Raw genomic sequence first — 26554 nt, 5'->3', positions numbered from 1 at the left:
TGAAATTCTTCAAGGAAAAACAGGAAAGCGAAATGAAAGAAATAAATGAACAAATATTGGCATTAAAAATTACATTTACAGAAATAAAACCACTCTGATAGAAAAACATGGATTTGATAACGCATGTTTTAGTGAATAAGGACAGCGGAGAAGACCCAGCAAAGCTTTTTCCCAAAATGCGTCTAGTAAGCGTCTAATACATTTTACTATGCTCCCGAGGAAGAACTAACATTTGAGGTATATTTAAGAAGATTTGAAGGTTTTTTAAAAATTGATTTCAGTGCACAAGACGGATCAAAAAAAGGTTTGTTTATTGCTAGGGAAGATAGATACATCCAAACATAACAAATTCGTGGACTATATTTTACCAAAGAAAATCAACGAATAGTCATTTGACGAGGGAGTCAAACTGAAAAGAAGCCTTTTTCATAAAAGATGTATATGCACGAATCTTACATATAAGGAGAGTCAGGACTATACGACACTTGCGTCTATAGTTAATAAGCACTGTGGCGATTTCAAATTGTCGTCATTACCGACGGACAATTTCAAATGCTTAATATTAACAAAAGGGGTTTATAGCTATAAAAGACGCCGATATAAACCATCGTGCACTAAATAAATTGGTTCGTGACAATGAAACAAGCTTCCCGAAAACATAGAGAAAGCAGGTATCGCTCACATTAAAAATACGCTTCAAAAATAAAAGACATCCGCCAGCAATTACCAACAAAGAGGCAAAAAGAACTTTTCACAAATTTATCATCTCATAGCACTTTAGTAGCTCCTATATTCTTTATGGAAAATGCATATTATATTTTATACACTTTACACTACTTGTGGTTTCTTTCATTTGTGAGCCCTAGCATAGCTATACAACCCCCCCACACACACGCACACACACACACACACACACACACACACACACATATATATATATATATATATATATATATATATATATATATATATATATATATATATCAGACTCACGGATTTTTAGTTCACTTCAAAATAATATCTTTCAGCTGCAATTCACCTTTTATCATTCCAACAACTTCTTGATAGTGCTGTAAAAGTCCTCTTTATTAACTAATATACATTATGCTTCGCATACCATTTCTCGCCTTTGTATGTAAATTCCGATTGTTTTGCTTATGCTGTTTTTACTGTGAAATTCTGATCGTAATATGAGGTGATTTCTTGTTTCGAAATCATGCCATGTTTGGTTGTGATGTTCTATTCGTTGGATTGTACGACGCTACTACGTACTTGACATGCAGGGCATTCTAATGATATACTTTATGAATTACAAATCGATTACAGTATTTTTAAAGTATACAAGGGTATTGCTCATGACACTCCTAGGATAGCAGATTTGAATGATGCTTTTCAGTAACTTTCTGTTAAGTGAACGACACTTCTATTTAAAACTTAAATGTGGAGACATCGTTTTTTAACAGAAACCTTTAGGATATGTACATTGTGTTAAATTACAATAGATAGACTGATAGACATATTCATTATTTACTTTAAATGTTTAATATATCTGAATGCGTTTTCGTCGTTTCATTTGGCGCAATGCTGATTACAATTTTCAGAAAAAAATTTAATTCAACTGACAAACCAATGTACTGATAGACCGACTAAATTCTCGGCACACGAAGACGCAGCTAACATTACAAGCGCATTAGGGAAAGACTAATATCGTGCAATCCGAATGCGTACTTTGTGTTCAATCAAAGAAAATGAAAGAGAAAACGAAATAAAAATATTAATACGAAAACAGAAATCGTTTTATTCCTTGCAAAATGTTTGCCCGCAGTCTACCCTGCATTTTTATGGATCCATTTTTTATTGCCATGAATTGCCCATGACGCGTGATACTGATCAATGAAAGTCAGTTTCAACTTACTCCGGAAATGAACAACTCAAAAGCACCCGTCTTTTCGACATGCCTAAATTCCTGTTTTTTTTTCTCCTGCAAAAGTTATTTTTACAACAGTTGTAGAAAATCTACGACTTATATGATTTATTTTCGTACGTAAGCATAAATCTTATTTAATGTATTCCTCAGATAAAATATGTTGCTGGCGATAAAATTCTCTATTGTCACGGTAAGTATTGGCCAAAAACTGACATTGTTTATTTAAATGATTTCCTCGCAATTCTATTTAAAAATCATCTTATAAAAAATGATGACATATATAAATAAAACACTCTTTTAATACTCATTAATGTACCAATAAATACAAAATTGAACCTCTTGAAAACAGACATGGTGATTGCATAAGAATTCTTAAATTATAATTATAATTAAGGTCGAAGATTCTGATAATATTAAATTGAATTTAATATATGGTAAAACACACATTAATATTTTGAATACTTTATATTAACTAGAAGTTTCCACTTTTGGAGATTCTGTACATGTGTAGGTTATATATATATATATATATATATATATATATATATATATATATATATATATATATATAAGCTGTACATGTAAATTTAAATAGCCGAAAATCAACTACATAAAGTATATTGGTGGTATGGAACTTTGATTATTTCCGAGGTAACACACCTCCTCTTTTCAAAAAGAAAATAAGAGTATTATCCAATGTAGTTCAAGAGACCAGGACCGCTAACTTTAATACACACCCGCACACACACAAACACACACACACACACACACACATATATATATACATATATATATATATATTAAATTTATTCTTACAAACATTGAAGACTACATATGTACATAAATGTTTCTGTAATCACCCGCGTTGGGGGATTACGCTTTCAGGCCAATAATTATCGTCTAGAAATGTTCTTGGCCTGAAGACTTAATCCCCCAACGCGGGTGATTGCAGAAACATGTATGCACATATGTAGCCGTCAATGTTTGTATAAATAAATTTAATATATCTGCTCTGTTCACTTATTGAGCACTGTTTGGTAGACCCATGTTGTTTCATTGGATGTACTTCTAGGAAACTAAACTCTACTGACTATATATATATATATATATATATATATATATATATATATATATATATAATGTATGGGTGTTTGTCTGCAAAACAGAGCGCAAGAAAGAGGGAGACAAATGTGTACAATTATAGGAAGTAATATAAATCATATATAATGTCCCAACCAAATATGCAAATGAATACTCGAATAAACGGAAAATTTTCTAAATGGCTGTAGGTAAAGTACATTTAAATCGAGCTTTAATTATGCCTCGTTTTGACATCGTATCTTTAGATGGACGATTACGATGTATATTCTATTACAAGCGGAAGCAGAGTAAAAAAAGATTGCTATTTAAATACATTTAAAACCTCACATTAAATCAGAGGCTAATGGCGCAAACCTGATCGGTCACAGATAATACAAGACAAAACAAAATGATAAAACAGAATTACAAACCACTAAAATGTCTACTGGCAGCAATCATTTTGGAGAGAAAGAAACAAGAAACCGGTAAACAAATTCGGAAATAAATAGTTAGGATTTCTATCTTTTTGGCTCTTTGCCATCTAACCAGCTTTTTATTTTTTGGTTTGTCATCTGAGTGCTTTCAACATTGGTGACTGGAGCGAAACGAATAGTGGGTTCTAATGACACTGACATCCGATAACTAATAAATTCAATATAGGCTAATAATCGAGTTATTAAGTTAAGGCGCCTTTATTGTTTTGAGAAGCCGTTTAAAACAAGTATTCGATAATAACAGACAAATAGAACTGTGAATTCCCAAGTAATAATTAAAATCAACATTCTGATAATATCTAGAGAATTGATATCAGACAAGAAATCGAAAAATGTAAATTCGTTTATGATTCGGATAAATCATCATCTTATGACATAATTAATTTAGATGCCCAACATGTATGGCTAGTCTGTGTTAAATACACCTTGATAATAATGAACATACCAAGTCTATTTACTGTATTGCGGATTTGTAGCTTGCTACATCTTACAGGACTTCTATAATCTTATAAGATATGTATCACCCCTTGTACTGCGCAGGTTGAGAGTAGGATTAACGCTGTATCTTGCGGGATTAAGGTTATTCATTATTATTTTACTACTAAAATATTTACAAACGTTTAACACATAAATATGGCACAACTGAATATTACATTTTCGTGTATACATTAAGATAATATACAACTAAATGAGAGCTGTCAAAATAAAATTCATAAGTGTGCACGCGAGTAATATATATATATATATGTCTGTATGAGAATGAAGTGGAGGGTTTTCTTGTTCTGACATTAACATTTACACCATGTTCGCCTGCCCCTATAATTAAATGCATCCATTAATATCACTGAGATATTTGTTATATCGGTGACACTGCATTCTAATATGACAATGTTAACCACTAAACACATAGATTTGATAAATTCATCTTATATATATATATATATATATGTATATATATTTTATATACATATATATATATATATATATATATATACACATATCTCCTTCCGCTTTCTCTTTATAATATGGTCCTGCACATATATATATATGCATATATATATATATATGTATATATATATATATATATGTATATACACATATCTCCTTCCCCTTCTTCTTTCTCAATATGGTCCTGCATATATATATATATATATATATATATATATATATATATATATATATATTAATATGTATGAATAAAAACAATACGAACAATATATAAATATTTATATCTTTTATGTATTTATTTCCTGTGTGTTGACGTGTAGGAATACACGAACTCTTTTGACAAAAATAAAAAACAAAAACAACTAGAATGTTTCCTTCAAAAGCACATATTTTGTACCGATCCTAGGATCTTTCTCAGTGTGAATGATGGAAAAAATGGGTGAGCGGGCAGTGTTGTCAGCGGGCGGAGGGCCACGGGTATATCCATTAAGGTAAAGATCTATTTAAATGTGACCGCTCCAGCATTTTTGACTTGGAATGGTCAGTATGTTGTGTGGCCACTTTTAAAAACTAAGTCTTTCATAAAACTTTGAATTGGACACTCACGCCACCCACGAACATACTCGCATATGTGAAAATACATGTATATACACTCGCGCACTACCACATATGCTTCTTCACATACCCATACATACACAGGATACGCACACTCACGTTTATAGACGTGTTTACATATACAGCAGGGAATTGATGAACAGATATAGATGATAAGCTAGGTGGGTTTCAAGTAGAATTACTTTTCCAACAGCTTAGATTTATTGTGGGTCTAGGTTGTCTGTATTGTCTGCACGTACGCACCCACCAACACACACACGCTCAAACACACACACACAAGTTTTTTTTTTTTAACGCTACTGCAGATTTCATTAATTCATATATACAAACCTATAATATTGGAAAAAATAAATAAAATCAAGTGAAATAACTAAATAAACGGAGAATATTCTTTTGATCCTAATTTATTAATTTTTTCCATTCTTGTTCAAACATATAAAAATTTATTAAAGTATTCGGATTGTTCGTTTTCCTTCTTCTCCCACACCCATGCATACTCCTATATGCACATATATACTCATACATACATACATAATACATAAAATGTCAGGTATAGGGTGGAAGCATTGTTTTTAAATTAGGAGACATCTAAAAAATAAGAAGCTCGATGTGCTGGTTAGAGAAATCAGAGTTTAATAACATTTAATGTTGGAAATGGAACTGAAAGATGCATTGTAATGCTTAAACGAGGAGTTGAATAACAGTGAAAACAACAACAACAACAATAGCAATAATATATATATATATATATATATATATATATATATATATACATGTGGGTGTGTGTGTGAGTGTGTACATATATATATATATATATATATATATATATATATATTAGTGATAATAAAAATAATAATAGTGATAATAATAACCATAATAACGATGATAATAATAACAACAACAGCAATAGCGATAATATACGTTCCATCCAATATATATATATATATATATATATATATATATATATATCGCTTTTTCTTTCACATGAATAAGAGTTTAAATTTCATTTTATAAGGTTGCTTCATATCATAGAGTAATGACATACATTTTCATCTCTGTGTCAAGATATTCACGATGTGAGATTACGACGTTTGTCATGCACGTCCCTTACAATCATACATACATTATTTGTATTTTTTAGGAAAATTGCGTTGAGAATGATAACTATGTAGAAACATATATTCGGAGCACAAAATATTGCTAGTCCCGTAATCGTAACTCTTCAAATTTAAAGTTTCGTAAAGTCGGAAGCTTTGCTTATTAAACAACCCTCATTACTCTATCTCTCTCTTTATATATATATATATATATATATATATATATATATATATATATATATATATATATAAAGGATATATATATAGTATATATATACATGCACGCACACACACACTTATATATATATATATATATATATATATATATATAAGTGTGTGTGGTTGTGTGTGTGTGTGCGTGCGTGTGTGTGCGATTATTTTCATACTAACGTAACTATTGTTTTATCTTTTCAGAATCACCCGTAAAAGAATTTACGCTGGTCGTGGAGCATTACACAGCCAGAAAACCATCTGTGATGACGATAACTCATGGGCCGTCGGCAACCACAACTAGAAGTAAGGTTCATTTAGCATGTATATAGCTGAGGGCATAAACGTTACATGTATGAGCTAAAGTGATCAGACAAATTGGGAATTTTAATTTTGTTACGTAGACCAACTGACCGACTTGTTATTTCACAGAGAAAAAATGTAACCTCAAGTGACACCATCAGGGGCAAGTGTACGTAGCAATATATATATATATATATATATATATATATATATATATATATATATATATATATATATATATATATATTTATATTTATATATATATATATTATATATTATATATATATGTGTGTGTGTGTGTCTGTGTGGAGGGGTATGTGTGTGTGTGTTTGTGTGTGTGTGTGTGTGTGTAGGTGTGTGTCTGTGTGTGATCTTGGGTGTGGAGGATTTTTTCCCTTGACCTCTGTACATTTGATTTCATATGATTGGTAATTATCAACGCTTATGATAAATTACAGATGGCTTAATATAACCTGTGTTTGACATTTCGACTGAGCCTCCTCTTTTTTATTTCCTCAATCTGAATAGACGAATGTTTAATCAAGAATATTTAATCGAATCAAAAAGCAAATTATCTTTTTTTTTATATGAAGATAATAAGATATTATGGGCAAAAAAAAGGATTTTGTAATTGGTTCGTATAATTAGAAAGATGTCTTGCGAGAACCGGTTACGCCACGAAACGAATTGATTTTGATATAATGAAGCAAAAAAGACACAAAAAGATTAAACACGCTGATGTTGAATGTGAATGAGGAAAAAATACGTCGAAAAATAATTAAACACAATTTCATTATTTTTCTATGATTACTTCGTAATACTATATTAATAAGCAGAGTGAGAAGGTCTACTTTTGCTCCTATACAGAGAATGACTGTGATATGTGACGTGTACGGCTAATCTAATGATTGATTAACTACTCTGTTCATTTTGTACCTTTGATTATATAAACCTTATTTTCTATATTTTATACAATGATTAAATATATTTTATTATCTAGTTGAAACCCGAAATACGACACTTAACTGACTTTCGTATAGCAATATTAATTAAACTTGAATTTCAAAGACTCCATCACGTATTTGTTTCGGATATTTTAGTAAATGAGGTTTAATAATGTCTCCGATCTTAATTTGGGGCATTATGTGTAGTCTTTTTATCTTTAACGCTTCAGTCAACTTAATACCGATAAATATTTTCGTTGTATATGACTCGGAATACTGCAGAATATTTCAAAGTTACTCCTTTATATAATCTACGGTTTTCGAATTTTACCCCTTCGCGGTAGAGAAAAGGATAACATTCCGAGACCCGATGATATGAATGCTTCAGATTTCTGAGTTACCGAATTCAACTGAACAAAGTTTTTTCTTCAACGAAACGGCGGGAGAGTAACATTTAAGATATGAATAATACTTGGAATAATCCTAATCATCCAAATATTAATATACTTTTATAAGACCAAATAATTAAAACGTAATGTTAAGGTTTATTTTTTTATAAAACAGTGTCATTATAACAATAGTTTTCACTTACATTCTTACATAAAAACACATTATTTAAAACGTTGCATTCATGTCTCATTAAAACATGGGATTTTCTTAAGCGAAAGCCGTCAGATTGTGGAATCTATATGGACGATTTTCTGAGCAGATGGATTTCGTATTTTTCTTCTTTCAACTGCAGAGCAGCAATATTATCATGTTTCGATTTCTCCGCCTCGTTTGCTTGGGAAGAAATGTTGTATACTTAAGGGGGAATTTTGTGTAAATGCCTCATAATTCAAAAAAAAGAAAGGGGGAACCGATTTTTATCAGCTAATAAAATACACACACACACCCACATGCATATGGAGTAGACGAAATGGAAACAGCGAGAGAGGGAGAAAGAGAGGGTTTTTTTTAGTGCCATGTGTTTGACAAGTACAAGGTTCTATTTTAGATTTTCGTAGTCGCTATGGGTTCACTTGTTCATTTTAGTTGACAATGAGTTGTTTTTTGTAGTTAAAAATTAATGTATACGCTAACGCAGCACAAATACGCATACATACATATAAATATGTGCATTTCTACACATCCATATGCACCCACACCTACTTGAATCTGCTAACCCCCCACACACAATAAAATCTAATGTATTTTAACCTTCAAAACTTAAATATTTTCGATACCTGTCTCCCCCCCCTTATTATTTCCTACCCCGCCTTTTTTTTCTTTTTTTCCTTTTTTTTTCTCGTACTTCTAAAACACTTCTTCCAAACACTAACAACCATTTCTGTAAGGTCTGACGAGGCTGCTTGATCGTAAATATAGACCAACATCCTAAACATATGTAACCAAACAGATAAAATGATAATAAAAAAAATAAAACATATATATATATATATATATATATATATATATATATATATACATATTTGTGTGAGTTTATCTCTCTATCTATTTGATCTCCCTCTCTCTCTCTCTCTCTATATATATATATATATATACATATATGTATACAAATGTATATATATATATATACATATATATATATGTATACAAATGTATATATATATATATATATATATATATATATATATATATATATATTCTTTTTTCATTTAAGGTAAACACAATTACCATAAGTCCCTACAGAAATTTAATTTTTCAGTCTTACAATCAATTTAAATATATTATTTTTCATCTAGCAATTAATGATGTGGATATAAAATTGTCAATGATTTTTTAAAAGAACAACATAATATGCATTGCATAAAATAAATCTAAGGTATTTTTTTATTATTATATTCAAATTAAATTTTCATACCTTACTTTGTAAAGTTTATAAAAGTGCACATTGCTTAAAAAATAAATTTCAAACTGAATTTTGTACCTTTATTTTTAAAGCCTATAGTAAAACCATTTTTTGCACAATTTTCATGCCTTGGTTGAAATGCTTTTTTAACTTGTATCGTATAGATTAAATGAGGTTCAAATCTAGTTAAGTATAGATACGATAATTAATTAGAATATCATCGGAATTAGATAGAGAAGCAAGTTCTTGCGAAAATTTAAAATTAAATTTGAATAGATGTATTTTAAAATAGTTCTTCTTTATAAGACTTTTAATTTGCTTCAGTTTCCATCGCTTTATCTAATCGTTTTTAATACAATCGTTTTAAATCAATTGAGCCTTTTTTCAGAACGTTGCAGACAACATGGGAAACGCAAATACGCACAATGTTCTTATTTCAATTCCAGCGAGGCTTAAAGGCTGCTGAAACAGCTTTCGATATAAACGAAGTGTTTGACCCAAGAACTACTACTGAACGAATATAAAAAGGAAATTTCTTGGTAGCGACGGGCCTTATGGAAATAATGAGCCCAGTGGTCGGTCATCAGATCAAAACAACGATTAATTAAGATCGTTTGACGAAGCCAACCCACAAACAGCTGGTCGTGAACTTGTTTCTACATTAGACGTAGCATATCCGATGATTTCCGCCCAATTGAGAGAGATTAGAAAAACAACCCCTTAATATATTGGTGCGCCACGAATTGAACGACAACCAAAAAAAACTCCGCCGTTATCAAGTGCAATCTTTTTTTTCTTTTACGTAAGAAAAACAACTGGCTATTCGACCAGTTTGTGACTTGCGATGAAATGATCGGCTATTTAGGACAAACAGTGATGCCAAGCTCAGTGGTTTGACGCCGACGGAGCTCAATGGCACTTCTCAAAGATAGAGTTTCACCAAAAGGAACTCATGCTGTCTGTTTGGTTGTCTCTAATCGGTCTCATCCATTAGTTTTTTTGAAAGCAAGCGAAACCATTACGGCATCAACAAATGGATGAGATGCACTAGAAACTTCAACAATAACGCAGCATTAGTCACCAGTGATGACTCCATTCTCTTCCACGACAATGCACGGCCGCAAGTAACTAAATCGCGCAAAAGTTGAACGAATTGGCTTACAAAACTCTGCCTCATTCTGCATACTCTCCAGAAATCTTACCTAATGACTATCACTTTTTTTAATTAGATCGACAATATTCTGCGTACGAAATGCTTCAAACACCTACGCGATATCCAAAACGCCTTCAGCAACTTCATTTCTATCACAACGCAAAATATTTACGTTACTAGCATGAATGAACTTGTTTTCCTTGGATAAAAGTGCGTTGATTGTCATTGTGATTAATTTGATGAATGAACTTGTGTCTGAAACGAGATATATTCATCTAAATTTAAAAGTTAAAAACAATAGGAACTTTCTTGTAAACCAGGTATTAATTTGCGTTCATTCAATAGTTTCATATCGATATCTCTTTTCAATATTAAATAACACAGACACGTTTGAGATTTTTTGTTGCAACGAAATCAAAGCAAACTTATTTATGTCAATATACGTGGTTAGTAACTAATATGCTACTTAGAACAGGAGACAGAGAGATCGACAAAATTCCAATGTGAAACGGAAGTCTAACAGCCTTTGTTCCCTCAAACTGGAGCGTGATAAACCGTCAAAAAGCCACATCAATCTGAACAGTAATGAAATGATCAAACAAAATAGACAGACATACCTTCTTTTATAGTTGTATGTGCGTATGTAAAGTGTTTGAGATGATATTCATGAATTTTCTTTCCAATAAACACAGAAAGCGGTAAACAATGTTATATATTAATCGGATCATATAAGGGGGGTCGTCTTTCAAAGTTCCTGTGGTATCTGTAAACCTACCTCATTGAAAAAAGAGAGCATAGTTTTAACGTCGTGACTTTGATCTTAAATTATTCCTTTTTGTAGAATAGTAGACATATACGGGCATACTTTTTTGTAATATTACTTCAGGGTTTACTTATACCTGTTGCGGTATTATCTGTCAAGGTAGCATTTATTGATCAATTACACAATATCTTTTGTAAAATATTTGTTAACAAAGTATCCGACTGCAACCCCAATTAACCTTTAAATAAATCACATACATACGATTTTGGCATAGTATAATTCGGAGACTGATGTCCATGCTGTAGGTCCTAACTACACAGCAATGAACGTATACGTATCAATAACATGTCAATATATCTTAACAATGACCATTCGTTAATTACATAAAAAAACTATTGTAGAATATTATTTAAGCAGATGTTCGAATGAATACAAGTATATCTGCTTTAGAAATTTATGTATTCGTGCATTTTCTATAAATGCATGTCTGAGTCTGTATACAATTATGTATATATATATATATATATATATATATATATATATATATATATATGAAACTAAGTTTCTATGTACGTGCTCTTATGTATATGTGTATGAAGCTTTACCTGTGATAGTGAACGTGCCTATATGTATATGTGTCGTTGTCTATATCTGTGTAGATAACACTGGTCAACAAATTTTTATTTTTTTTCTTTGGCAGACCATCTAGGAGTGTTTTCTGGGGTTTTGAAGGTCCCTGATTACGAATATAACATTGGTTTTGCCAGATTGGCTCTAGTTTAGAAGATACTGATAGCCCCAAATAAGCCTAAACTACTAAAATTCTCCCTGAAATACTTCAATATAGAAGCAGTAAATAATAATTGTCTGATATTATTGAATCATTATAATGATTATGTATATATTGAAGTATTTCAGGGAGAATTTTTATATAATTATTTATATAGGGAGAATTTTTATATAATTATATACTGTAATTACTTAATAACATGTTCCATAAATATAGTTACAGTATAAATTAAAAGGTAATTAAGAATTTTCTTTTTAATTCCACAGTTGAAGATGAGTTTCAGAGAGAAAATGAGTTCTTCTAGAAGATGTTGCAGATATGAACCGGATGTCTATTGTTACATCTGTGGACAGTATATGATGGCACAACAAAAGAGGAATATTACAGACTTTGTCAAGAGGGCGTACAAAGCCTACTTCAATATGATACTTGGTGACCAAGACAAGTCTTGGGCCCCACATATGGTGTGCAAAACCTTTGTAGAAAGTCTCCGCAGTTGGACCAATGGTAAGCTGAAGTTGAAGTTTGCTGTACCAATGGTGTGGAGAGAGCCCAACAATCATTTTGATGACTGCTACTTCTGTCTCAATGACATGACGGGGTTTAACAAGCACAAGAAAGCAAATTGGCAGTATCCGAGCCTGGATTCTGCTATCCGTCTTGTTGTGCACTCTGAGGATCTACCTGTGCCTGTTTTCACCAGTTTGCCTGAAATCGATGAAACCGAAGAGATTCCAGCTGATCTTTCAATATCAAGTGAGGATAGCTGTAGTGACTCTGAAGAACCCTCAAATGGCCCTCAGCTTTTCAATCAATCTGAACTTAATGACCTAGTGCGAGACCTTTGTTTGTCGAAGGCGCAGTCTGAAGTTCTTGCATCACGACTCCAAGAGAAAAACATTCTTGATTCTGGCACAAAAGTAACATACTATAGGACAAGGGAAGGCAGCTTGCTTCGTTTCTTTTTCTAAAGAAGACGACCTGGTCTTTTGTAATGACGTTTCTGCACTTTTTAACTGCATGGAGATCTCATCATATGCCCCAGCAGATTGGCGTCTCTTCATAGATAGCTCGAAAGCAAGTCTAAAAATTGTACTTTTGCACAATGGCAATAAGTTTGCTCCTGTACCAATCGGCCATTCTACCAAGATGAAAGAAGAGTATGATGCTATCAAATTTGTTCTTGAAAAGCTGAATTACAACACTCATAAATGGCTGATTTGTGTGGACTTGAAAATGGTGAATTTTCTGCTTGGTCAGCAAAGTGGGTACACAAAGTATCCCTGCTTTCTTTGTTTGTGGGATAGCAGAGCAAGAATCAAGCACTGGAGAAGGGAGAACTGGCCAGAACGAGAAAGTCTCGAAGTCGGCACAGCCAACGTCATCAATGAGCCTTTGGTACCCAGGGATAGAATCATCTTCCCTCCATTGCACATAAAACTAGGGCCCATGAAGCAGTTTGTTAAGGCGTTGAACAAGGATGGGGATTGCTTCAAGTACATATGCAGGCAATTTCCAGGTCTTTCCATCGAAAAAGCTAAAGGTGGCATCTTCGATGGACCTCAGATTCGAACGCTCATGAGGGATTCTGACTTCACTAATCATATGAATACAGTTGAGTTAAATGCTTGGGTGTCCTTCACAGATGTAGTGACAAACTTTTTGGGAAATCACAAAGCTGACAATTACAAGCAATTGGTCCGTAAGATGCTTACTGCATACGGAAAACTAGGGGCAAATATGAGCATTAAAGTTCATTTCTTGTTCAGCCACCTCAACAGATTTCCTGGTAATCTTGGTGATTACAGTGAGGAGCAGGGAGAGAGATTCCATCAAGACATCAAAACAATGGAAGAGAGGTATCAAGGCAAATGGTATGAGCACATGATGGCAGACTACTGCTGGAACCTTTTGAGAGACTGCCAAAAAGTTGCTCACAAGCGAAAATCGTATAAACGTAAATTTTAGTTTTGTGAATAAAATATTGTTTTGTGTGTTCATTGTAACTAAGAATCTAGTGTATAATGCTTTACATTAATTTATGATATATAACTGATTATGTAAATGTTTTTTTTCACTTGGAGAATTAAAATTCAGCAAATTTTTAGCAAATTTTTTGTATATCCTCGAAATCTATGAAAAGTGTTCAGTTATAGGATAAATGAAATGATGTTATATCTAACTTAACTTGTTAGATTGAGATTTTACACTGTCTTTGTGGTTTAAGATTATCATAAAAATCAATATCTGACATTTATGCACTGTTTAGCCGTTTTTTGTACGTTTAGCTGTGGTCGCGAATGGGTGATTTCAGACAAACGACCCCCCTGTGATATCTCAAAAACTAGAGCCAATTTGAAAAAACTAATGTCAGATTCAGATTCAGCGCCCTTGAAAACCCCAGAAACCAGTCTTACTTTGCCTGCCAAAAATATTGTGTTGACCAGTGTAATCAAATGTGATATATGTCTGTTGAAGTCCCAGCGTGTGTGCATATGTGCAAATAGGGGTTTCCGTATATTTATATGTCGGTGTGTGTGTATATTTATGTATGCTTGAACAAATGCGGGTGCGTTATTATTTAACATGTAAAAGAGCTAATTATGCCATCCTATTATCATACGGTTTCTTTGATGGAATCTCTTAAAAATATTTCATGAAAATATTTTATTTGATTTTGTTTGCTTGAAAGTTTGTTTTCAATTTAGAGAACGTAGTAATAATAACAGCAATAAGAATACAAACAAGAAGGAGAAGAAGGAAAAGAAAAGAGTAGAATGGAAAATTGCAAGCGTCGACATAAAAAACAATTTCTACTACGTAAGTAAAAAAAATATGTCTAGTATACTTTCCTCTCGATGAAAGCTATTTTTTTTCTGATTAATATATTTCAATTAACACACTCACACACACACACACATATATATATATATATATATATATATATATATATATATATATATATATATATATATATAAAGTTGAATGTCTGTGTGTGTGTCTGGTCAGGAATAGGCTCCTATATGGCTGACTATTTTAAAAGACTCATTACATATAATGATAGACGATGTATCGAGACACAGGAATGGGTATGTTTGGTCCTGCAGAACGGTGGGTTATTAAAATTGTGGTGTCTGCTTACGCGTCTGGTTAACAAAGTATTGAAATAAAAAAACAATTAAAAAAAAACATTTTAGTGGTTTTGATATAGATGTACATTAGAATACTTTAATAAGTATGTTTAAACTTAAATAGGGAAGGTATAATAAAATTGTTGGGGTCTGCGTCCGTGCCTGGCCTCCAACGAATGGAAATAAACAGAAACTTTAATACAGACGTTTCATATCTATCTACGTAAGTATACTTGATAATTATGTTTCAGTTTGAAGAAATATGGTATGATAAAATTATGATGTGTTCGGTCGAACCTGACCTCTATAAAATGAAAATATGTCACAAAGTTTAACAAGGTTTTTTTTTTTTTTAATATAGATCCAAAGAATATTGTGATAAGTGTTTCCGTGTGAACAGGTATGTTATAAAAAATTATGGGTTTGTCTACTCTATTTTTACTTTCATCATATTTAGCTTTAATAACCCCGAATTCAACCCAAATTTAGAACCCTTCCTTTTCATAACCTATCATATTTTCATAAATCAGAGTCAATTTTCTTAAGACTGTTTTGAACGACGGGTACTTTTTCTAGTATATATATATATATATATATATATATATATATATATATATATATATATATATATATATACATACATATAAACATATATATACGTATACACATATATATATAGATATATACATACATATATATGCATATTTAGATAAATATATATATACATATATATACACATATATATGTATACATACATATATACATACACACATATATATATACATATATACATATATATATACATATATACATACACACACATATATACACATATATATACATATACACATATAAATGCATATATATATACATATACGCATGTGCATATATATATATATATACATACATATACCCATATATATCTTCATATATATATATATATATATACACATACATATGCACAAATATACATATATATACATACATAAAGATACACATATATATATACATATATAGACATACATATATACTTATATATACACACATATATATATACACACACATATATATATACCCACACATATATATATATATATATATATATATATATATATATATATATATATATATATATATATATATATATACTAGAAATAAGTTCGAAACTTGCACGGTATTGGATGATGGTTAACAAATGTTTTAGATGCCCATATTATATTGCCATTAAAATCGTTGTAATCGCTTATTTTTATAGCAAATCGATTGATTGCTGCGGTAGTTTGGAGCTTATTGGAGTGGACTGAGATGAAGATTTACACACCTCCTCACAATCACTTAGTTCTCAATCCATTGTAGTCTACATCGCGTATGGTAAGAACTTTCTGTGCATTTTATATTTTATATATATATATATATATATATATATATATATATATATATATATATATATACAAGCTGGTGGTAACCGGCGATGCCCCGGTGTCCTGAGGTAAATCAAAACTCTGGGGGGGTAAACAAAAAAATGTTTTGGTAGGTAACTATGAGAATCGAACCCGTACCCTTGAGTTGGAAATTAATGTGTGAAAAATAAAAACCGGGCGACGTTACCCATTAGGCCACTGCGACATACATACAACATACTCAGGTTCGAACTTATTTATTAATTATAAATGCAGGCGTGCGCAATAGAAGTTTACTCTGCTGCTTCCATTTGACCTTATTTAGAAGGTCAAATAGATGTTACGCAGTTGTTTACCAAAGTTTGACTGTTTTTGTTTATTTTTCCATTCAACAGATGTTGTGGGGAGGGGAACCAGCTCCCAATTGTCCAGATTGAATAATAATTGTCTGATGTACAACATTGATCAAAGCTGATTGCTTCTTGACATTTCCCGGCGCAATGCCGAGAACGTTGTTCGTTGTTAACTTTGAATTAGTTTCGCTTTTTATACGGAAAAGCCTCATCACCATGCGAGAAGCCAAAATAGCAATGATTTTATAAAAGTCGACGTAAATAAATCTAGATGCGATGATGCACCTTCCCAAATTTTACATATTATTATTTAGGACCCATATAAACAATTGTAAGCGATCGTAACGACATCGGAAACGTGAAGACATACACGAAATGGTCAGACACATTTTGCCCTTTTATATATATATATAGATAATAATAATTACGGGAACGCAAGTTAAAAAAAAAAGAACAAGTATAATCGTTCAATTGTGCTCTCACCGGTTACATTTATTTTGAACACGAAACTGTCATATCAAAGTACCTAGAGTTAATTTTAATATGTCGGGTGTTTCATGTGTTAAGAAGTGTAAGGTGTAAACTTTGGTTAAAAATAACCTGCTCTTTCTGTCCTAGGATTAATACTATTTTTGATTATCAATACATATCGAAAAAAAAACAGATACACACCCTTTCTAAGAACACTGCGAGTTAACCAATGTACATCTGTGTTAAAGTTTATGAAAATCGGCCAAGCCGTTTTCAAATTCATAGTAAACGAACGCATAGACACACAGAAAAGGTGTTTGCCATATAATAGTGTATATATATATATATATATATATATATATATACATATATACATATGTATAGACATATATACATATATATGTATACATATATATACATATATACATACATATATATACATATATATACATATATACATATGTATACATATATATACATATATATATATATATGTATACATATATATACATATATATACATATATACATATATATATATACATATATACATATATATACATACATATATATACATACATATATATACATATATATACACACATATATACATATATATATATATATATATATATATATATATATATATATATATATATATATAATTTTAAATAACACCGAACGTAGTCCCATAATTAATTACTGAGGTTTTTTTTTAGTTTAAAATAGACCATTAAAAAAAAACTTTCAAAAATACTACAATACACTTCTAAAATATATTTCTCCTAAGCCTATATTAGATAGAGAGGGTAAATAAGGATTAGGGCAAGAAAAAAAAACCTATACGCTGCCAACGTATATCTGTACAAAGAAAGACGTCTATATAGTTTTGTTTTTCTTGCTCCACTTGTTATTTACCCTCTTTATCTAATGTAAGCTTAGGAGAAATATACTTTTGAAGTGTGTTTTGGTCTTTTTAAACGTTTCTATTTAATGTTTTATTTTAAACTACAAAGAAAAAAAATTCTCAGTAATTAATTATAGCACTACGTTCAGTGTTATTTAAAATTATTACAAAATTATGTACCCATAAACATATATATATATATATATATATATATATATATATATATATATATACATGTGTTAGCAAAAGTACCCGTCGTTAACTGGGTACAAAAACAGCCTACATAAAATGTAATCTGATTTATGAAAGTATGATAGGTTATGAAAAGGAAGGGTATCAAAACCAAAGCAAAATATGGTGAAAGTAAAAATAAAATAGATAAACCCATAATTTATTATACCTTACCTGTTCACACTGAAACACTTATCTCAATATTCTGTGGATCTCTATTAAAAAGAACTTTGTTAAACTTTGTGACATATGCCCATTCTATGGAGGTCAGGTGCGACCGAACACCCCATAATTTTATTATACCATATTTCTTCAAACTGAAACATAATTATCAAAGTATACTTACGTAGAAAGATATGAAAAGTCTTTATTAAAGTATGTGCCTATTTCCATTCTTTGGAGGGCAGGCACGAACGCAGACCCCCACAATTTTATTATACCTTCCCTTTTTAAGTTAACACATACTTATCAAAGTAGTCTTATGTACATCTATATCAAAACCATTAGAATTTTTTTTTTTAATTTTTTTTTTCCATAATTTGTTGACCAGGCGCGAACGCAGATGCCCCACAATTTAAATAAACCACCGTTCTGCAGGTCAAACATACCCATTCCTGTGTCTCGATACATCTTTTATCATTAAATGTAATCAGTTTTTTTAAAATAGTCAACCATATAGGAGACTATCTTTGACCAGACATACACACAAACACACACACATTCATTCAACTTTATATTATTGAAGATATATATATATATATATATATATATATATATATATATATATATATAAACACGCATGTGTGCGTGTGTGTAATTCTTTGTCACAGAAATATGTTTATTGGCAATGCATACATAGTTTAATACATATATATATATATATATATATATATATATATATATATATATATATAGTCTGTTTAATGTACAAACAATATTGTGCATACATGCATAATTCAAACATTGTGCATACATGTTTCAGTAAAGTCCCAATTCAAGGGCAGCACTTCATCAGATCATAAAAAAAGATATTGAAATAGGTGTCAAAATCAAAAAGTGTTTTTATAAGATTTTGCCTGCCAGATACATTCCGGAAATAGTTGGTGTTTATACTTGTGAATGTGAGCAGTAGGGGTTTGCTGAAAATGTGTGATTGGGGAGAAGGGCGGACCCGTTTTCATGTGTAAGCCGTTATTATTAGCGAGGGGTTAAGGGACTCATTTAACATGGCGGCGATTTGTGTCCTAATTAAAAATTTCCCGCATCCTTAGTTTGTTTTTTGAGTGCATAACTTTTATGGTGGTGACTCTAATTTTCTTTTGACAGGAGTTATTTTTATTTATTAGTTTATTTATTTATTTATTTGTCACTCGTTTGTAATCTTTTACTTTTTATCGTTCGTTTGTTTTTAGTTTTTTAAGTATTCAAATAGGAGTTAGGAGGGATGTGCCAATTTATACAGTTAAGCCGTTGATATTTGAGAGGTGTTAGAATTCTGGCTACTTTTTTGCTTTGCTCTACATATATGCTAGGTTGTTGTTGTTGTTTGATTGTCGTTGTTTAACTGTTTGTAACTTCCTATTGAGAAATGGTTCATTTTTTGTTGTTATTTATGTTTATTTCATTTATATATAGAAATGTACTTTTTCATTCTATACTATTTTTGATTCTTTCCTTTGTTTTTAGTTTTTCGGGTTCTAAACTAATTTGTTTACATGTTTTTTTTAATACTATACATATATATATATATATATATATATATATATATATATATATTAAGTAATGTGATCTATAATTTAAAAGTTTTAAAAAATTTTTAAATTTAAAAATCAAAATTTAATTAAATTAAAAATCAGTTTCATAAGAAGGAACAACAACAAAGTCAATTATCTGTACGATCGTTTCGGAAATCCGTGCTTTTTATTTGTGGTATACATGAAGTCACGTAGAACAATTACACATAGTTTTTTGGTAAGCACGGTCTCCTCATCAGCAAATTTAGTAGGATTTCTATTGAATTGAAAAGACACCAAAAATAAACCTAGCATTAACAGTAAGGCAGATGAATCTGAAAAATTGAAGTAAAAGGTTTGGATTTAAAATTTATAAGAAAATTAAAAAGAAAATTGGTATAGGTTAGAGATAGAAATGAGTAGAAAAAATATATATTTTGAATTTACATAATAAATTTGATTTAAAAATATATAGATATATAATTACCTTTTGGTTTTTCTTTTTTTGAAATCAGGAACTGTATTTAAAGTAGTCATTTAGATGTTTGCTATAGCTTTTTATTTTATTGAATGATGAATTTTAAAAAGGGCGACGCTCGTGCAGTAAATTGTTTCCGTTAGCGTATTTTGATTTAGAGACGCTACAGTTAATATCTATAGAGAGAGAGTTTTTTTTTTTTTTTTTTTTTTTTTTTTGCAAGTTTTTAAGGGGAGATAATTGTCATGGCTTTATTTATTATTTGATTTACGAGTCTAAGGGCGGTAATTGGTTTAACTTAATTTATTAGAAAAAAAATCTATTTTTACTAATGAGTAATTTTTAATGATTTAAGGTGGTTTATATTTATTAAATTTAAACCAACGTTTATGATTACACGATAGAATCTCGTGTCTTGAATTTACTAGTTTGGTTGTGCTTTTTATATCTTCATATTTTAAAATTTTTAGGGTTTCTTTTGTACATAATGTTATTATATTAATATTAACCAACCCACCACATTATAATCCAACAATAGACCTAACGGAAAATAATCATAATAATCAAGAGGTAATATATATTGGTTCCACATCCGGCCCAATAAAACATAGAATTTCAACGCACAAACATTCTTTTAAAAATAACTCTCTATCAAACCAAACTACTCTATCCAACTATATTTGGCAACTAAAAAATAGCAATATTTCTTTCAACTTAAAATGGCAAATAATTGAGACTTGCAAATCATATAAACCAGGAGATAAATTTTGTACATTATGTACAAAAGAAACCCTAAAAATTTTAAAATATGAAGATATAAAAAGCACAACCAAACTAGTAAATTCAAGACACGAGATTCTATCGTGTAATCATAAACGTTGGTTTAAATTTAATAAATATAAACCACCTTAAATCATTAAAAATTACTCATTAGTAAAAATAGATTTTTTTTCTAATAAATTAAGTTAAACCAATTACCGCCCTTAGACTCGTAAATCAAATAATAAATAAAGCCATGACAATTATCTCCCCTTAAAACTTGCAAAAAAAAAATACTCTCTCTCTATAGATATTAACTGTAGCGTCTCTAAATCAAAATACGCTAACGGAAACAATTTACTGCACGAGCGTCGCCCTTTTTAAAATTCATCATTCAATAAAATAAAAAGCTATAGCAAACATCTAAATGACTACTTTAAATACAGTTCCTGATTTCAAAAAAAGAAAAACCAAAAGGTAATTATATATCTATATATTTTTAAATCAAATTTATTATGTAAATTCAAAATATATATTTTTTCTACTCATTTCTATCTCTAACCTATACCAATTTTCTTATTAATTTTCTTATAAATTTTAAATCCAAACCTTTTACTTCAATTTTTCAGATTCATCTGCCTTACTGTTAATGCTAGGTTTATTTTTGGTGTCTTTTCAATTCAATAGAAATCCTACTAAATTTGCTGATGAGGAGACCGTGCTTACCAAAAAAACTATGTATAATTGTTCTACGTGACTTCATGTATACCACAAATAAAAAGCACGGATTTCCGAAACGATCGTACAGATAATTGACTTTGTTGTTGTTCCTTCTTATGAAACTGATTTTTAATTTAATTAAATTTTGATTTTTAAATTTAAAAATTTTTTAAAACTTTTAAATTATAGATCACATTACTTAATATTGAATTAGCTCTAGGACATTTAACTATCGAGCTTATTATATATCTAAATTACAACGAGCATTTCCTGTATTTTAATTAAACTAGTAATTTCACTATTACATTAAAATACACTTAGCTCTTTAGACTATTATTCTAATCTCCTTTAAATATATATATATATATATATATATATATATATATATATATACACACACACATATATATACATATATATGTATATATATATATATATAGAGAGAGAGAGAGATAGAGAGAGAGAGAAAGAGAGGGAGAGAGAAAGTAACAAACCGTATTATGTGTTCATCAACGTTTCGTATTTATTTCGAGACTTCCCCTGGATGAATGAGATTAAGAAACAAAAAAAAAAAAAAAACACCAGTACAAAATCTTTTAAAATGTTTTCCCTGCACCGTGTGTCGCAGTTCTATTTGAGAAAAACGGGAAAAGATATTGGCGCTGTTAAAGAGAGGGAAATTTTAGTGACGTCATATATTTGTTAATGTAATTTCAAAAAATATGAACGCAGTTGTAATTCTTACTGACAAAAAGGTATATCTGTTGAAATTCAAACAAATTGTAACAGAAATTAAACGAGTGTTTTTTGTTATGTAATTTATTGATTGACATTATATGTATTAATTATTAAAGGAGGTGTTTGGATGGTGCGTCAGCCTGTGTCTACAGTTAAATAATGTTCTTTTAATAAAAGTGTACTTATTAATGGCGCTATGTTATAGAAACCTTCACGTTGTTTAATTATGCTTGGATTTGCAATAAGCGCAGATCTAAGAAGTATCCGGCGCGGTTTATTTGTAATAAATTTAATTACTTTTGCTTGTTTAAAGTCACAGGTGTGATTATGTTGCAATGAATGAGAGAATAATGCTATTAGAGAATTGCTATTTTTTATATCTCTTTTATGTTCACTGAGCCTTTTTTCCAATTTACGCTGGAATTCACCAACGTATTTATGATGCCAATTTTGGCAAGGAATATTGTATATACCTCCATTGGAAACTGGTTTGTTATGGAGATATTTTGTAGTTTTTAATATGTGTCTTTTGGTTAGTGATGTGGTTTGTACGATAGGAATTTCTTCTTTGTTTAGTGTGCTACAGATCAGTGTATTATTGGTGTGTATAGGTAAAAAAAGATGTCTGTTTATGAGAGAAAGGTCTGGGGTATATGATTTTTTATTATTATTTATTATGGAAAATATTTGTGTGGCTTTTCTCTTAGCATTCAATATGAAATATGTCGGATATTGCAAGGTTTTCAAAATGTTTCTGAGGTATCTGAATTCTGCGTCAAGATATTCAGGACTGCAGGTTTAATGTGAAATGTTATGCTCTTTGCAATAAACTGAGTATAATATTCTAGACAAAAATTTTTTTAATTCACTCCACTCATTTGGAATTGTCGATTAACGTGAAAATAATTAATTTTCTCACGTAAGATTTCTATATCACATATTGAAGATGAAAGATCAATAAATAAAATAATCTAATTTAAAAGAAAAAGAAATCGTTGTCTTCAGTTTTAACCGGAAAATGACAATTTGTTTTTTTAAGTGAAACCTCACATGTTTTAAATATGGTCCTGAAAAAATCGAATACCTACAACATGCTCTCCCTTTTCATTAATGTGTACTTAGATTTTAAAAAAAGAAAATCACTGCGTAAAGAAGAAATAACATATATTAAATCAAAACACGTGTATTTTCTTAAGAGAATAAAAATGGAAAATTGGTCGAGTTGATTGTGGTTGAAAGGCAAAAACTGATAAGTGAAATGTGATTAATTTTCATATAGGGTGACACTTATTTTCACGCACAGGGCACGACGGCCCACTCGTATGTGTTGCTTTTACGTTTTTGAAATAATTAATTATGACCGTTTTAGGCATCCTTATTTGACAACTAAAAAAAAGCAAGGACACATTGGTTTACTAACACCGGGTAATCGCTTACAGAAAGGCGGCTATTCGAATTGTTTCCTAAAATCATTTTATTTAAAAAAATACATGGAAGATAAAATATAAATATGGACAGATTCTATAAATGGAGAAAGGCGGCACCCATTGATTAGTATTTTATATAGGTAAGTGTTTTTTTTATTTATATATATGTATTATATTTAGATTAAGTTAAAATTCGTTGAATTTCGTGAAGCCTTTAAAAAAAAACGATTAAAAATATTGTATATTTTTCGATTAAACCTTTTAATTATTTTAAAATGTTATCTTTGCTCGTTTTATTTAAAAAAAATACCGTTTAAATTACATTATTCACGTTGTTATAAGCTTCGAAAGATAGAAAGTCTAATTAATCCTTTTAAATAGCGACTTCAGACACTACTGCTAATGTTGTGTGGCAAAAGTATTCATACGTAATTATAAACTAATTTTCGATGATTTGCATATTTTACTTTTATTCGGGTAGTTACTTCATTCTCTAATACTATAATATGCATACATTTGATAGCTTAATATACTTAGTTCGAGGGGTTCGATGTTTAGACAATCGACATGCAAACGGGTGCATAAATAGCATATATTTATTCGTCTTTGTGGAGAGTTCAGTGCATTTACTTACCTGGTTAGAGTGTTAAGTTATCATTTGATAACTGCACGATGATTCCTGTAGATACATATCAGCACTTCAATTTAGGGCGTAAACGACCCAGAGACTATTTTTGTTAACGTTTTCGGATGCTAAATTATTAATTATATAAAGTGCACACACCTCAATATAATCGTTATCTATCTATCTCCCCCCATCTCCTTGTCTCTGTCCGTCTGTCTGTCTGTTTATCTCTCTCTCTCTATCTATCTCTCTCTCTCTCTCTCTCTCTCTATATATATATATATATATATATATATATATATGGCTGGTTACCTTTAATGCATCTAAAACCAAACTCCCATGCTTACATCATCAACGCTCTGATCCCCATCTGACATCAATTGGGATGGATGGCACTCATCTGGGAGAGGCCCCGATTTTTGACAAGCTTCTGGGTTTGACATTTACTTCTGATCTGAAATCGAACATGTACATCAAGTCTGTTGCCAAGGTCGCTGGAAAGATGGTGGGTTCCTTCTACCGCTCCAGAAGATATCTCAATATTGGTGCAATTCTCTATCTATATAAAAGCCAAGTAGGTCCAAGGATGGAATACTGCTGCCATATCTGGACAGGTGCTGCTAAAAACAGCCTATCATGCCTTGACCGAGTACAAAATAGACTTCGTGGCTTAGTGGAGGGTGCCCTTTTCTCTACCCTGCAACCTCTCTCCCACAGATGAGACGTTGCGAGCCTATCCTTGTTTTATCATTATTTCCCTGGCAGGTGCTCGTCTGAACTCCAATCTCTGGTCCACCCTCGCCAATCTTTCACGAAAAACACCCGTCTAGCTGAATCCATTGTGAAAAAGTTCCCCCGCTCTTTATCTGTGTCTAAATCAAAACGTGGATTCCATGAACAAAGCTTCTTTCTTAGAACTGTACGCCTGTTGAACTCTGTTCCGTCTGCCTGCTTCCCACCTGACTACAACTTGGATGTCTTCAAGTCCAACGTTAACAAATTCCTAATGAGCCATCCCCTTAAGTAAACACATCATCAAATCTCCACACTAACGTAATGTACTTGCAATAACCCTCATCCCTGAGTGGCTTCCGAGCCTTGATAAGTGGTGACCACTGTGTAAAAATATATATATATATACCAGGATTTATATAATAAAACTAATTCTACACAATCTTGAAAAATAAGTCAAGAAAATGCATGAAAATTACATAAAAATGAACTGACTATAAAAGTTAACCGTTCAGTTTATTAAGAAATAAACTGATATAAGCAGATAACATACCTAAAAACTCAAATGATAATAATAATGAAGGAATAAAAGAACAAACTACTTATCAGAAAAAAACACAAAAAACAAAACAAAACGATACCTCCCTATTATACAAAAAGAATGTATGTGTGCG

This window comes from Euprymna scolopes, chromosome 20, assembly GCF_053919585.1.
Source record: "Euprymna scolopes isolate OS-2025 chromosome 20, ASM5391958v1, whole genome shotgun sequence".
Taxonomy (NCBI): domain Eukaryota; kingdom Metazoa; phylum Mollusca; class Cephalopoda; order Sepiida; family Sepiolidae; genus Euprymna; species Euprymna scolopes.
Note: the sequence above shows the minus strand (reverse complement) of the source record.